The sequence below is a fragment of the Astyanax mexicanus genome, unplaced genomic scaffold, assembly GCF_023375975.1.
Source record: "Astyanax mexicanus isolate ESR-SI-001 unplaced genomic scaffold, AstMex3_surface scaffold_44, whole genome shotgun sequence".
Classification (NCBI taxonomy): Eukaryota; Metazoa; Chordata; class Actinopteri; order Characiformes; family Acestrorhamphidae; genus Astyanax; species Astyanax mexicanus.
The window spans coordinates 705,356-722,345 of NW_026040054.1; positions in this window are offsets into that span (position 1 = coordinate 705,356).

Sequence of the window (16,990 nt, forward strand, 5' to 3'; positions counted from 1 at the left end):
TTCTGAGCAAAATTTGTCCCAATTTACCATGCCCATGCATTTTCCCACTCGTTTGAGTCATTTTTCATGGAAAAAACAAGGTTTCATGAATGGTCAAAATTTTCACCAAAATGACATACCGCGGGTCTACGTTTTTTTCTGATTTGTGTCAAAAATTGAAAAGTGCTTTTTTTTTTCACATTTCTGAGCAAAATTTGTCCCAATTTACCATGCCCGTGCATTTTCCCACTCGTTTAAGTCATTTTTCATGGAAAAAACAAGGTTTCATGAATGGTCAAAATTTTCACCAAAATGACATACCGCGGGTCTACGTTTTTTTCTGATTTGTGTCAAAAATTTAAAAGTGCTTTTTTTTTCACATTTCTGAGCAAAATTTGTCCCAATTTACCATGCCCGTGCATTTTCCCACTCGTTTAAGTCATTTTTCATGGAAAAAACAATGTTTCATGAATGGTCAAAATTTTCACCAAAATGACATACCGCGGGTCTACGTTTTTTTCTGATTTGGGTAAAAAATTGAAAAGTGCTTTTTGTCACATTTCTGAGCAAAATTTGTCCAAATTTACCATGCCCATGCATTTTCCCACTCATTTGAGTCATTTTTCATGGAAAAAACAAGGTTTCATGAATGGTCAAAATTTTCACCAAAATGACATATTCGCGGGTCTACGTGTTTTTCTGATTGGGGTCAAAAATTGAAAAGTGCTTTTTTCACATTTCTGAGCAAAATTTGGTCCAATTTACCATGCCCATGCATTTTCCCACTCATTTGAGTCATTTTTCATGGAAAAAACAAGGTTTCATGAATGGTCAAAATTTTCACCAAAATGACATACCGCGGGTCTACGTTTTTTTCTGATTTGGGTCAAAAATTGAAAAGTGCCTTTTGTCACATTTCTGAGCAAAATTTGTCCCAATTTACCATGCCCATGCATTTTCCCACTCATTTGAGTCATTTTTCATGGAAAAAACAAGTTTTCATGAATGGTCAAAATTTTCGCCAAAATGACATACCGCGGGTCTACGTGTTTTTCTGATTTGGGTCAAAAATTGAAAAGTGCTTTTTGTCACATTTCTGAGCAAAATTTGGCCCAATTTACCATGCCCATGCATTTTCCCACTTGTTTGAGTAATTTGTCATGGAAAAAACAAGGTTTCATGAATGGTCAAAATTTTCACCAAAATGACCTACCGCGGGTCTACGTGTTTTTCTGATTTGGGTCAAAAATTGAAAAGTGCCTTTTGACACATTTCTGAGCAAAATTTGTCCCAATTTACCATGCCCATGCTTTTTCCAACTCATTTCAGTCATTTTTCATGGAAAAAACAAGGTTTCATGAATGGTCAAAATTTTCACCAAAATGACATATTCGCGGGTCTACGTGTTTTTCTGATTGGGGTCAAAAATTGAAAAGTGCTTTTTTCACATTTCTGAGCAAAATTTGGTCCAATTTACCATGCCCATGCATTTTCCCACTCATTTGAGTCATTTTTCATGGAAAAAACAAGGTTTCATGAATGGTCAAAATTTTCACCAAAATGACATACCGCGGGTCTACGTTTTTTTCTGATTTGGGTCAAAAATTGAAAAGTGCCTTTTTTCACATTTCTGAGAAAAATTCGTCCCAATTTACCATGCCAATGCATTTTCCCACTCATTTGAGTCATTTTTCATGGAAAAAACAAGGTTTCATGAATGGTCAAAATTTTCACCAAAATGACATACCGCGGGTCTACGTTTTTTTCTGATTTGTGTCAAAAATTGAAAAGTGCTTTTTTCACATTTCTGAGCAAAATTTGTCCCAATTTACCATGCCCATGCATTTTCCCACTCATTTGAGTCATTTTTCATGGAAAAAACAAGTTTTCATGAATGGTCAAAATTTTCACCAAAATGACATACCGCGGGTCTACGTTTTTTTCTGATTTGGGTCAAAAATTGAAAAGTGCCTTTTGTCACATTTCTGAGCAAAATTTGTCCCAATTTATCATGCCCATGCATTTTCCCACTCATTTGAGTCATTTTTCATGGAAAAAACAAGTTTTCATGAATGGTCAAAATTTTCGCCAAAATGACATACCGCGGGTCTACGTGTTTTTCTGATTTGGGTCAAAAATTGAAAAGTGCCTTTTGACACATTTCTGAGCAAAATTTGTCCCAATTTACCATGCCCATGCTTTTTCCAACTCATTTCAGTCATTTTTCATGGAAAAAACAAGTTTTCATGAATGGTCAAAATTTTCACCAAAATGACATACTGCGGGTCTACGTTTTTTTCTGATTTGGGTCAAAAATTGAAAAGTGCTTTTTTTTTCACATTTCTGAGCAAAATTTGTCCCAATTTACCATGCCAATGCATTTTCCCACTCATTTGAGTCATTTTTCATGGAAAAAACAAGGTTTCATGAATGGTCAAAATTTTCACCAAAATGACATACCGCGGGTCTACGTTTTTTTCTGATTTGGGTCAAAAATTGAAAAGTGCTTTTTTTTCACATTTCTGAGCAAAATTTGTCCCAATTTACCATGCCAATGCATTTTCCCACTCATTTGAGTCATTTTTCATGGAAAAAACAAGGTTTCATGAATGGTCAAAATTTTCACCAAAATGACATACCGCGGGTCTACGTTTTTTTCTGATTTGGGTCAAAAATTGAAAAGTGCCTTTTGACACATTTCTGAGCAAAATTTGTCCCAATTTACCATGCCCATGCATTTTCCCACTCATTTGAGTCATTTTTCATGGAAAAAACAAGTTTTCATGAATGGTCAAAATTTTCACCAAAATGACATACCGCGGGTCTACGTTTTTTTCTGATTTGGGTCAAAAATTGAAAAGTGCCTTTTGTCACATTTCTGAGCAAAATTTGTCCCAATTTACCATGCCCATGCATTTTCCCACTCATTTGAGTCATTTTTCATGGAAAAAACAAGTTTTCATGAATGGTCAAAATTTTCGCCAAAATGACATACCGCGGGTCTACGTGTTTTTCTGATTTGGGTCAAAAATTGAAAAGTGCCTTTTGACACATTTCTGAGCAAAATTTGTCCCAATTTACCATGCCCATGCTTTTTCCAACTCATTTCAGTCATTTTTCATGGAAAAAACAAGTTTTCATGAATGGTCAAAATTTTCACCAAAATGACATACTGCGGGTCTACGTTTTTTTCTGATTTGGGTCAAAAATTGAAAAGTGCTTTTTTTTTCACATTTCTGAGCAAAATTTGTCCCAATTTACCATGCCAATGCATTTTCCCACTCATTTGAGTCATTTTTCATGGAAAAAACAAGGTTTCATGAATGGTCAAAATTTTCACCAAAATGACATACCGCGGGTCTACGTTTTTTTCTGATTTGGGTCAAAAATTGAAAAGTGCTTTTTTTTCACATTTCTGAGCAAAATTTGTCCCAATTTACCATGCCAATGCATTTTCCCACTCATTTGAGTCATTTTTCATGGAAAAAACAAGGTTTCATGAATGGTCAAAATTTTCACCAAAATGACATACCGCGGGTCTACGTTTTTTTCTGATTTGGGTCAAAAATTGAAAAGTGCTTTTTTTTCACATTTCTGAGCAAAATTTGTCCCAATTTACCATGCCCGTGCATTTTCCCACTCGTTTAAGTCATTTTTCATGGAAAAAACAATGTTTCATGAATGGTCAAAATTTTCACCAAAATGACATACCTCGGGTCTACGTGTTTTTCTGATTTGGGTCAAAAATTGAAAAGTGCTTTTTTCACATTTCTGAGCAAAATTTGGTCCAATTTACCATGCCCATGCATTTTCCCACTCATTTGAGTCATTTTTCATGAAAAAAACAAGTTTTCATGAATGGTCAAAATTTTCGCCAAAATGACATACTGCGGGGTCTACGTTTTTTTCTGATTTGTGTCAAAATTTTAAAAGTGCTTTTTTCACATTTCTGAGCAAAATTTGGTCCAATTTACCATGCCCATGCATTTTCCCACTCATTTGAGTCATTTTTCATGGAAAAAGCAAGTTTTCATGAATGGTCAAAATTTTCACCAAAATGACATACCGCGGGTCTAAGTTTTTTTCTGATTTGGGTCAAAAATTGAAAAGTGCCTTTTGTCACATTTCTGAGCAAAATTTGTCCCAATTTACCATGCCCATGCATTTTCCCACTCGTTTGAGTCATTTTTCATGGAAAAAACAAGGTTTCATGAATGGTCAAAATTTTCACCAAAATGACATACCGCGGGTCTACGTTTTTTTCTGATTTGTGTCAAAAATTGAAAAGTGCTTTTTTTTTCACATTTCTGAGCAAAATTTGTCCCAATTTACCATGCCCGTGCATTTTCCCACTCGTTTAAGTCATTTTTCATGGAAAAAACAAGGTTTCATGAATGGTCAAAATTTTCACCAAAATGACATACCGCGGGTCTACGTTTTTTTCTGATTTGGGTAAAAAATTGAAAAGTGCTTTTTTTTCACATTTCTGAGCAAAATTTGTCCCAATTTACCATGCCCGTGCATTTTCCCACTCGTTTAAGTCATTTTTCATGGAAAAAACAATGTTTCATGAATGGTCAAAATTTTCACCAAAATGACATACCGCGGGTCTACGTTTTTTTCTGATTTGGGTAAAAAATTGAAAAGTGCTTTTTGTCACATTTCTGAGCAAAATTTGTCCAAATTTACCATGCCCATGCATTTTCCCACTCATTTGAGTCATTTTTCATGGAAAAAACAAGGTTTCATGAATGGTCAAAATTTTCACCAAAATGACATATTCGCGGGTCTACGTGTTTTTCTGATTGGGGTCAAAAATTGAAAAGTGCTTTTTTCACATTTCTGAGCAAAATTTGGTCCAATTTACCATGCCCATGCATTTTCCCACTCATTTGAGTCATTTTTCATGGAAAAAACAAGGTTTCATGAATGGTCAAAATTTTCACCAAAATGACATACCGCGGGTCTACGTTTTTTTCTGATTTGGGTCAAAAATTGAAAAGTGCCTTTTGTCACATTTCTGAGCAAAATTTGTCCCAATTTACCATGCCCATGCATTTTCCCACTCATTTGAGTCATTTTTCATGGAAAAAACAAGTTTTCATGAATGGTCAAAATTTTCGCCAAAATGACATACCGCGGGTCTACGTGTTTTTCTGATTTGGGTCAAAAATTGAAAAGTGCTTTTTGTCACATTTCTGAGCAAAATTTGGCCCAATTTACCATGCCCATGCATTTTCCCACTTGTTTGAGTAATTTGTCATGGAAAAAACAAGGTTTCATGAATGGTCAAAATTTTCACCAAAATGACCTACCGCGGGTCTACGTGTTTTTCTGATTTGGGTCAAAAATTGAAAAGTGCCTTTTGACACATTTCTGAGCAAAATTTGTCCCAATTTACCATGCCCATGCTTTTTCCAACTCATTTCAGTCATTTTTCATGGAAAAAACAAGGTTTCATGAATGGTCAAAATTTTCACCAAAATGACATATTCGCGGGTCTACGTGTTTTTCTGATTGGGGTCAAAAATTGAAAAGTGCTTTTTTCACATTTCTGAGCAAAATTTGGTCCAATTTACCATGCCCATGCATTTTCCCACTCATTTGAGTCATTTTTCATGGAAAAAACAAGGTTTCATGAATGGTCAAAATTTTCACCAAAATGACATACCGCGGGTCTACGTTTTTTTCTGATTTGGGTCAAAAATTGAAAAGTGCCTTTTTTCACATTTCTGAGAAAAATTCGTCCCAATTTACCATGCCAATGCATTTTCCCACTCATTTGAGTCATTTTTCATGGAAAAAACAAGGTTTCATGAATGGTCAAAATTTTCACCAAAATGACATACCGCGGGTCTACGTTTTTTTCTGATTTGTGTCAAAAATTGAAAAGTGCTTTTTTCACATTTCTGAGCAAAATTTGTCCCAATTTACCATGCCCATGCATTTTCCCACTCATTTGAGTCATTTTTCATGGAAAAAACAAGTTTTCATGAATGGTCAAAATTTTCACCAAAATGACATACCGCGGGTCTACGTTTTTTTCTGATTTGGGTCAAAAATTGAAAAGTGCCTTTTGTCACATTTCTGAGCAAAATTTGTCCCAATTTACCATGCCCATGCATTTTCCCACTCATTTGAGTCATTTTTCATGGAAAAAACAAGTTTTCATGAATGGTCAAAATTTTCGCCAAAATGACATACCGCGGGTCTACGTGTTTTTCTGATTTTGGTCAAAAATTGAAAAGTGCCTTTTGACACATTTCTGAGCAAAATTTGTCCCAATTTACCATGCCCATGCTTTTTCCAACTCATTTCAGTCATTTTTCATGGAAAAAACAAGTTTTCATGAATGGTCAAAATTTTCACCAAAATGACATACTGCGGGTCTACGTTTTTTTCTGATTTGGGTCAAAAATTGAAAAGTGCTTTTTTTTCACATTTCTGAGCAAAATTTGTCCCAATTTACCATGCCCATGCATTTTCCCACTCATTTGAGTCATTTTTCATGGAAAAAACAAGGTTTCATGAATGGTCAAAATTTTCACCAAAATGACATACCGCGGGTCTACGTTTTTTTCTGATTTGGGTCAAAAATTGAAAAGTGCCTTTTGACACATTTCTGAGCAAAATTTGTCCCAATTTACCATGCCCATGCATTTTCCCACTCATTTGAGTCATTTTTCATGGAAAAAACAAGTTTTCATGAATGGTCAAAATTTTCACCAAAATGACATACCGCGGGTCTACGTTTTTTTCTGATTTGGGTCAAAAATTGAAAAGTGCCTTTTGTCACATTTCTGAGCAAAATTTGTCCCAATTTACCATGCCCATGCATTTTCCCACTCATTTGAGTCATTTTTCATGGAAAAAACAAGTTTTCATGAATGGTCAAAATTTTCGCCAAAATGACATACCGCGGGTCTACGTGTTTTTCTGATTTGGGTCAAAAATTGAAAAGTGCCTTTTGACACATTTCTGAGCAAAATTTGTCCCAATTTACCATGCCCATGCTTTTTCCAACTCATTTCAGTCATTTTTCATGGAAAAAACAAGTTTTCATGAATGGTCAAAATTTTCACCAAAATGACATACTGCGGGTCTACGTTTTTTTCTGATTTGGGTCAAAAATTGAAAAGTGCTTTTTTTTTCACATTTCTGAGCAAAATTTGTCCCAATTTACCATGCCAATGCATTTTCCCACTCATTTGAGTCATTTTTCATGGAAAAAACAAGGTTTCATGAATGGTCAAAATTTTCACCAAAATGACATACCGCGGGTCTACGTTTTTTTCTGATTTGGGTCAAAAATTGAAAAGTGCCTTTTGACACATTTCTGAGCAAAATTTGTCCCAATTTACCATGCCCATGCTTTTTCCAACTCATTTCAGTCATTTTTCATGGAAAAAACAAGTTTTCATGAATGGTCAAAATTTTCACCAAAATGACATACCGCGGGTCTACGTTTTTTTCTGATTTGGGTCAAAAATTGAAAAGTGCTTTTTTTTCACATTTCTGAGCAAAATTTGTCCCAATTTACCATGCCAATGCATTTTCCCACTCATTTGAGTCATTTTTCATGGAAAAAACAAGGTTTCATGAATGGTCAAAATTTTCACCAAAATGACATACCGCGGGTCTACGTTTTTTTCTGATTTGGGTCAAAAATTGAAAAGTGCTTTTTTTTCACATTTCTGAGCAAAATTTGTCCCAATTTACCATGCCCGTGCATTTTCCCACTCGTTTAAGTCATTTTTCATGGAAAAAACAATGTTTCATGAATGGTCAAAATTTTCACCAAAATGACATACCGCGGGTCTACGTTTTTTTCTGATTTGGGTCAAAAATTGAAAAGTGCCTTTTGACACATTTCTGAGCAAAATTTGTCCCAATTTACCATGCCCATGCTTTTTCCAACTCATTTCAGTCATTTTTTCATGGAAAAAACAAGTTTTCATGAATGGTCAAAATTTTCGCCAAAATGACATACCGCGGGTCTACGTGTTTTTCTGATTTGGGTCACAAATTGAAAAGTGCTTTTTTTCACATTTCTGAGCAAAATTTGGTCCAATTTTCCATGCCCATGCTTTTTCCCACTCATTTCAGTCATTTTTCATGGAAAAAAAACAAGGTTTTATGAATGGTCAAAATTTTCACCAAAATGACATACCTCGGGTCTACGTGTTTTTCTGATTTGGGTCAAAAATTGAAAAGTGCTTTTTTCACATTTCTGAGCAAAATTTGGTCCAATTTACCATGCCCATGCATTTTCCCACTCGTTTGAGTCATTTTTCATGGAAAAAACAAGGTTTCATGATTGGTCAAAATTTTCCCAAAATGACATACCGCGGGTCTACGTTTTTTTCTGATTTGGGTAAAAAATTTAAAAGTGCTTTTTGTCACATTTCTGAGCAAAATTTGTCCAAATTTACCATGCCCATGCATTTTCCCACTCATTTGAGTCATTTTTCATGGAAAAAACAAGGTTTCATGAATGGTCAAAATTTTCACCAAAATGACATACCGCGGGTCTACATGTTTTTCTGATTGGGGTGAAAAATTGAAAAGTGCTTTTTTCACATTTCTGAGCAAAATTTGGTCCAATTTACCATGCCCCTATGCATTTTCCCACTCATTTGAGTCATTTTTCATGGAAAAAACAAGTTTTCATGAATGGTCAAAATTTTCGCCAAAATGACATACCGCGGGTCTACGTTTTTTTCTGATTTGTGTCAAAAATTTAAAAGTGCTTTTTTCACATTTCTGAGCAAACTTGGTCCAATTTACCATGCCCATGCATTTTCCCACTCATTTGAGTCATTTTTCATGGAAAAAACAAGGTTTCATGAATGGTCAAAATTTTCACCAAAATGACATACCGCGGGTCTACGTTTTTTTCTGATTTGGGTCAAAAATTGAAAAGTGCCTTTTGTCACATTTCTGAGCAAAATTCGTCCCAATTTACCATGCCAATGCATTTTCCCACTCATTTGAGTCATTTTTCATGGAAAAAACAAGGTTTCATGAATGGTCAAAATTTTCACCAAAATGACATACCGCGGGTCTACGTTTTTTTCTGATTTGTGTCAAAAATTGAAAAGTGCTTTTTTTCACATTTCTGAGCAAAATTTGTCCCAATTTACCATGCCCGTGCATTTTCCCACTCGTTTAAGTCATTTTTCATGGAAAAAACAATGTTTCATGAATGGTCAAAATTTTCACCAAAATGACATACCGCGGGTCTACGTTTTTTTCTGATTTGGGTCAAAAATTGAAAAGTGCCTTTTGACACATTTCTGAGCAAAATTTGTCCCAATTTACCATGCCCATGCATTTTCCCACTCATTTGAGTCATTTTTCATGGAAAAAACAAGGTTTCATGAATGGTCAAAATTTTCACCAAAATGACATACCGCGGGTCTACGTTTTTTTCTGATTTGGGTCAAAAATTGAAAAGTGCTTTTTTTTCACATTTCTGAGCAAAATTTGTCCCAATTTACCATGCCCGTGCATTTTCCCACTCGTTTAAGTCATTTTTCATGGAAAAAAAACAATGTTTCATGAATGGTCAAAATTTTCACCAAAATGACATACCGCGGGTCTACGTTTTTTTCTGATTTGGGTCAAAAATTGAAAAGTGCTTTTTGTCACATTTCTGAGCAAAATTTTTCCAAATTTACCATGCCCATGCATTTTCCCACTCATTTGAGTCATTTTTCATGGAAAAAACAAGGTTTCATGAATGGTCAAAATTTTCACCAAAATGACATACCGCGGGTCTACGTTTTTTTCTGATTTGTGTCAAAAATTGAAAAGTGCTTTTTTTCACATTTCTGAGCAAAATTTGTCCCAATTTACCATGCCCGTGCATTTTCCCACTCGTTTAAGTCATTTTTCATGGAAAAAACAATGTTTCATGAATGGTCAAAATTTTCACCAAAATGACATACCGCGGGTCTACGTTTTTTTCTGATTTGGGTCAAAAATTGAAAAGTGCCTTTTGACACATTTCTGAGCAAAATTTGTCCCAATTTACCATGCCAATGCATTTTCCCACTCATTTGAGTCATTTTTCATGGAAAAAACAAGGTTTCATGAATGGTCAAAATTTTCACCAAAATGACATACCGCGGGTCTACGTTTTTTTCTGATTTGGGTCAAAAATTGAAAAGTGCTTTTTTTTTTCACATTTCTGAGCAAAATTTGTCCCAATTTACCATGCCAATGCATTTTCCCACTCATTTGAGTCATTTTTCATGGAAAAAACAAGGTTTCATGAATGGTCAAAATTTTCACCAAAATGACATACCGCGGGTCTACGTTTTTTTCTGATTTGGGTCAAAAATTGAAAAGTGCTTTTTTTTCACATTTCTGAGCAAAATTTGTCCCAATTTACCATGCCCGTGCATTTTCCCACTCGTTTAAGTCATTTTTCATGGAAAAAACAATGTTTCATGAATGGTCAAAATTTTCAACAAAATGACATACCGCGGGGTCTACGTGTTTTTCTGATTTGGGTCAAAAATTGAAAAGTGCCTTTTGACACATTTCTGAGCAAAATTTGTCCCAATTTACCATGCCCATGCTTTTTCCAACTCATTTCAGTCATTTTTCATGGAAAAAACAAGGTTTCATGAATGGTCAAAATTTTCACCAAAATGACATACTGCGGGTCTACGTTTTTTTCTGATTTGGGTCAAAAATTTAAAAGTGCTTTTTTTTCACATTTCTGAGCAAAATTTGGTCCAATTTACCATGCCCATGCATTTTCCCACTCATTTGAGTCATTTTTCATGAAAAAAACAAGTTTTCATGAATGGTCAAAATTTTCGCCAAAATGACATACTGCGGGTCTACGTTTTTTTCTGATTTGTGTCAAAATCTTAAAAGTGCTTTTTTCACATTTCTGAGCAAAATTTGGTCCAATTTTCCATGATCATGCATTTTCCCACTCGTTTGAGTCATTTTTCATGGAAAAAACAAGGTTTCATGAATGGTCAAAATTTTCACCAAAATGACATACCGCGGGTCTACGTTTTTTTCTGATTTGGGTAAAAAATTGAAAAGTGCTTTTTTTTCACATTTCTGAGCAAAATTTGTCCCAATTTACCATGCCCGTGCATTTTCCCACTCGTTTAAGTCATTTTTCATGGAAAAAACAAGGTTTCATGAATGGTCAAAATTTTCACCAAAATGACATACCGCGGGTCTACGTTTTTTTCTGATTTGGGTCAAAAATTGAAAAGTGCCTTTTGACACATTTCTGAGCAAAATTTGTCCCAATTTACCATGCCCATGCTTTTTCCAACTCATTTCAGTCATTTTTTCATGGAAAAAACAGGTTTTCATGAATGGTCAAAATTTTCGCCAAAATGACATACCGCGGGTCTACGTTTTTTTCTGATTTGTGTCAAAAATTTAAAAGTGCTTTTTTCACATTTCTGAGCAAAATTTGGTCCAATTTACCATGCCCATGCATTTTCCCACTCATTTGAGTCATTTTTCATGGAAAAAAACAAGGTTTTATGAATGGTCAAAATTTTCACCAAAATGACATACCTCGGGTCTACGTGTTTTTCTGATTTGGGTCAAAAATTGAAAAGTGCTTTTTTCACATTTCTGAGCAAAATTTGGTCCAATTTTCCATGCCCATGCATTTTCCCACTCATTTGAGTCATTTTTCATGGAAAAAACAAGTTTTCATGAATGGTCAAAATTTTCACCAAAATGACATACCGCGGGGTCTAAGTTTTTTTCTGATTTGGGTCAAAAATTGAAAAGTGCCTTTTGTCACATTTCTGAGCAAAATTTGTCCCAATTTACCATGCCCATGCATTTTCCCACTCGTTTGAGTCATTTTTCATGGAAAAAACAAGGTTTCATGAATGGTCAAAATGTTCACCAAAATGACATACCGCGGGTCTACGTTTTTTTCTGATTTGTGTCAAAAATTGAAAAGTGCTTTTTTTTCACATTTCTGAGCAAAATTTGTCCCAATTTACCATGCCCGTGCATTTTCCCACTCGTTTAAGTCATTTTTCATGGAAAAAACAAGGTTTCATGATTGGTCAAAATGTTCACCAAAATGACATACCGCGGGTCTACGTTTTTTTCTGATTTGTGTCAAAAATTGAAAAGTGCTTTTTTTCACATTTCTGAGCAAAATTTGTCCCAATTTACCATGCCCGTGCATTTTCCCACTCATTTGAGTCATTTTTCATGGAAAAAACAAGGTTTCATGAATGGTCAAAATTTTCACCAAAATGACATACCGCGGGTCTACGTTTTTTTCTGATTTGGGTAAAAAATTGAAAAGTGCTTTTTTTTCACATTTCTGAGCAAAATTTGGTCCAATTTACCATGCCCATGCATTTTCCCACTCATTTGAGTCATTTTTCATGAAAAAAAACAAGTTTTCATGAATGGTCAAAATTTTCGCCAAAATGACATACTGCGGGTCTACGTTTTTTTCTGATTTGTGTCAAAATTTTAAAAGTGCTTTTTTCACATTTCTGAGCAAAATTTGGTCCAATTTACCATGCCCATGCATTTTCCCACTCATTTGAGTCATTTTTCATGGAAAAAACAAGTTTTCATGAATGGTCAAAATTTTCACCAAAATGACATACCGCGGGTCTACGTTTTTTTCTGATTTGGGTCAAAAATTGAAAAGTGCCTTTTGACACATTTCTGAGCAAAATTTGTCCCAATTTACCATGCCCATGCATTTTCCCACTCATTTGAGTCATTTTTCATGGAAAAAACAAGGTTTCATGAATGGTCAAAATTTTCACCAAAATGACATACCGCGGGTCTACGTTTTTTTCTGATTTGGGTCAAAAATTGAAAAGTGCTTTTTTTTCACATTTCTGAGCAAAATTTGTCCCAATTTACCATGCCCGTGCATTTTCCCACTCGTTTAAGTCATTTTTCATGGAAAAAAAACAATGTTTCATGAATGGTCAAAATTTTCACCAAAATGACATACCGCGGGTCTACGTTTTTTCTGATTTGTGTCAAAATTTTTAAAAGTGCTTTTTTCACATTTCTGAGCAAAATTTGGTCCAATTTACCATGCCCATGCATTTTCCCACTCATTTGAGTCATTTTTCATGAAAAAAACAAGTTTTCATGAATGGTCAAAATTTTTGCCAAAATGACATACTGCGGGTCTACGTTTTTTTCTGATTTGTGCCAAAATTTTAAAAGTGCTTTTTTCACATTTCTGAGCAAAATTTGGTCCAATTTACCATGCCCATGAATTTTCCCACTCATTTGAGTCATTTTTCATGGAAAAAACAAGGTTTCATGAATGGTCCAAATTTTCACCAAAATGACATACCGCGGGTCTACGTTTTTTTCTGATTTGGGTCAAAAATTGAAAAGTGCCTTTTGTCACATTTCTGAGCAAAATTTGTCCCAATTTACCATGCCAATGCATTTTCCCACTCATTTGAGTCATTTTTCATGGAAAAAACAAGGTTTCATGAATGGTCAAAATTTTCACCAAAATGACATACCGCGGGTCTACGTTTTTTTTCTGATTTGGGTCAAAAATTGAAAAGTGCCTTTTGACACATTTCTGAGCAAAATTTGTCCCAATTTACCATGCCCATGCATTTTCCCACTCATTTGAGTCATTTTTCATGGAAAAAACAATGTTTCATGAATGGTCAAAATTTTCACCAAAATGACATACCGCGGGTCTACGTTTTTTTCTGATTTGGGTCAAAAATTGAAAAGTGCCTTTTTTCACATTTCTGAGCAAAATTTGTCCAAATTTACCATGCCAATGCATTTCCCCACTCATTTGAGTCATTTTTCATGGAAAAAAACAAGGTTTCATGAATGGTCAAAATTTTCACCAAAATGACATACCGCGGGTCTACGTTTTTTCTGATTTGGGTCAAAAATTGAAAAGTGCCTTTTGACACATTTCTGAGCAAAATTTGTCCCAATTTACCATGCCCATGCATTTTCCCACTCATTTGAGTCATTTTTCATGGAAAAAACAAGGTTTCATGAATGGTCAAAATTTTCACCAAAATGACATACCGCGGGTCTACGTTTTTTTCTGATTTGTGCCAAAATTTTAAAAGTGCTTTTTTCACATTTCTGAGCAAAATTTGGTCCAATTTACCATGCCCATGAATTTTCCCACTCATTTGAGTCATTTTTCATGGAAAAAACAAGGTTTCATGAATGGTCAAAATTTTCACCAAAATGACATACCGCGGGTCTACGTTTTTTTCTGATTTGGGTCAAAAGTTGAAAAGTGCTTTTTTTTCACATTTCTGAGCAAAATTTGTCCCAATTTACCATGCCCGTGCATTTTCCCACTCGTTTAAGTCATTTTTCATGGAAAAAACAATGTTTCATGAATGGTCAAAATTTTCACCAAAATGACATACCGCGGGTCTACGTTTTTTTCTGATTTGGGTCAAAAATTGAAAAGTGCTTTTTGTCACATTTCTGAGCAAAATTTTTCCAAATTTACCATGCCCATGCATTTTCCCACTCATTTGAGTCATTTTTCATGGAAAAAACAAGGTTTCATGAATGGTCAAAATTTTCACCAAAATGACATACCGCGGGTCTACGTTTTTTTCTGATTTGGGTCAAAAATTGAAAAGTGCCTTTTGTCACATTTCTGAGCAAAATTTGATTAATTAAATGAGCAAAAAAATGAGCAAAACTCATTTGAGTCATTTTTCATGAAAAAAACAAGGTTTCATGAATGGTCAAAATTTTCGGCAAAATGACATACCGCGGGTCTACGTTTTTTTCTGATTTGTGTCAAAAATTTAAAAGTGCTTTTTTCACATTTCTGAGCAAAATTTGGTCCAATTTACCATGCCCATGCATTTTCCCACTCATTTGAGTCATTTTTCATGGAAAAAACAAGTTTTCATGAATGGTCAAAATTTTCACCAAAATGACATACCGCGGGTCTACGTTTTTTTCTGATTTGTGTCAAAAATTTAAAAGTGCTTTTTTCACATTTCTGAGCAAAATTTGGTCCAATTTACCATGCCCATGCATTTTCCCACTCATTTGAGTCATTTTTCATGGAAAAAACAAGGTTTCATGAATGGTCAAAATTTTCACCAAAATGTCATACCGCGGGTCTACGTGTTTTTCTGATTTGGGTTAAAAATTGAAAAGTGCTTTTTGTCACATTTCTGAGCAAAATTTGTTCCAATTTACCATGCCAATGCATTTTCCCACTCATTTGAGTCATTTTTCATGGAAAAAACAAGGTTTCATGAATGGTCAAAATTTTCACCAAAATGACATACCGCGGGTCTACGTTTTTTTCTGATTTGGGTCAAAAATTGAAAAGTGCTTTTTTCACATTTCTGAGCAAAATTTGGTCCAATTTACCATGCCCATGCATTTTCCCACTCATTTGAGTCATTTTTCATGAAAAAAACAAGTTATCATGAATGGTCAAAATTTTAGCCAAAATGACATACCGGGTCTACGTTTTTTTCTGATTTGTGTCAAAAATTTAAAAGTGTTTTTTTCACATTTCTGAGCAAAATTTGGTCCAATTTACCATGCCCATGCATTTTCCCACTCATTTGAGTCATTTTTCATGGAAAAAACAAGGTTTCATGAATGTTCAAAATTTTCACCAAAATGACATACCGCGCGGGTCTACGTGTTTTTCTGATTTGGGTCAAAAATTGAAAAGTGCTTTTTTCACATTTCTGAGCAAAATTTGGTCCAATTTACCATGCCCATGCATTTTCCCACTCATTTGAGTCATTTTTCATGGAAAAAAACAAGTTTTCATGAATGGTCAAAATTTTCGGCAAAATGACATACCGCGGGTCTACGTTTTTTTCTGATTTGTGTCAAAAATTTAAAAGTGCTTTTTTCACATTTCTGAGCAAAATTTGGTCCAATTTACCATGCCCATGCATTTTCCCACTCATTTGAGTCATTTTTCATGGAAAAAACAAGTTTTCATGAATGGTCAAAATTTTCACCAAAATGACATACCGCGGGTCTACGTTTTTTTCTGATTTGTGTCAAAAATTTAAAAGTGCTTTTTTCACATTTCTGAGCAAAATTTGGTCCAATTTACCATGCCCATGCATTTTCCCACTCATTTGAGTCATTTTTCATGGAAAAAACAAGGTTTCATGAATGGTCAAAATTTTCACCAAAATGTCATACCGCGGGTCTACGTGTTTTTCTGATTTGGGTTAAAAATTGAAAAGTGCTTTTTGTCACATTTCTGAGCAAAATTTGTTCCAATTTACCATGCCAATGCATTTTCCCACTCATTTGAGTCATTTTTCATGGAAAAAACAAGGTTTCATGAATGGTCAAAATTTTCACCAAAATGACATACCGCGGGTCTACGTTTTTTTCTGATTTGGGTCAAAAATTGAAAAGTGCTTTTTTCACATTTCTGAGCAAAATTTGGTCCAATTTACCATGCCCATGCATTTTCCCACTCATTTGAGTCATTTTTCATGAAAAAAACAAGTTATCATGAATGGTCAAAATTTTAGCCAAAATGACATACCGGGTCTACGTTTTTTTCTGATTTGTGTCAAAAATTTAAAAGTGTTTTTTTCACATTTCTGAGCAAAATTTGGTCCAATTTACCATGCCCATGCATTTTCCCACTCATTTGAGTCATTTTTCATGGAAAAAACAAGGTTTCATGAATGTTCAAAATTTTCACCAAAATGACATACCGCGGGTCTACGTGTTTTTCTGATTTGGGTCAAAAATTGAAAAGTGCTTTTTTCACATTTCTGAGCAAAATTTGGTCCAATTTACCATGCCCATGCATTTTCCCACTCATTTGAGTCATTTTTCATGGAAAAAAACAAGTTTTCATGAATGGTCAAAATTTTAGCCAAAATGACATACCGGGTCTACGTTTTTTTCTGATTTGTGTCAAAAATTTAAAAGTGTTTTTTTCACATTTCTGAGCAAAATTTGGTCCAATTTACCATGCCCATGCATTTTCCCACTCATTTGAGTCATT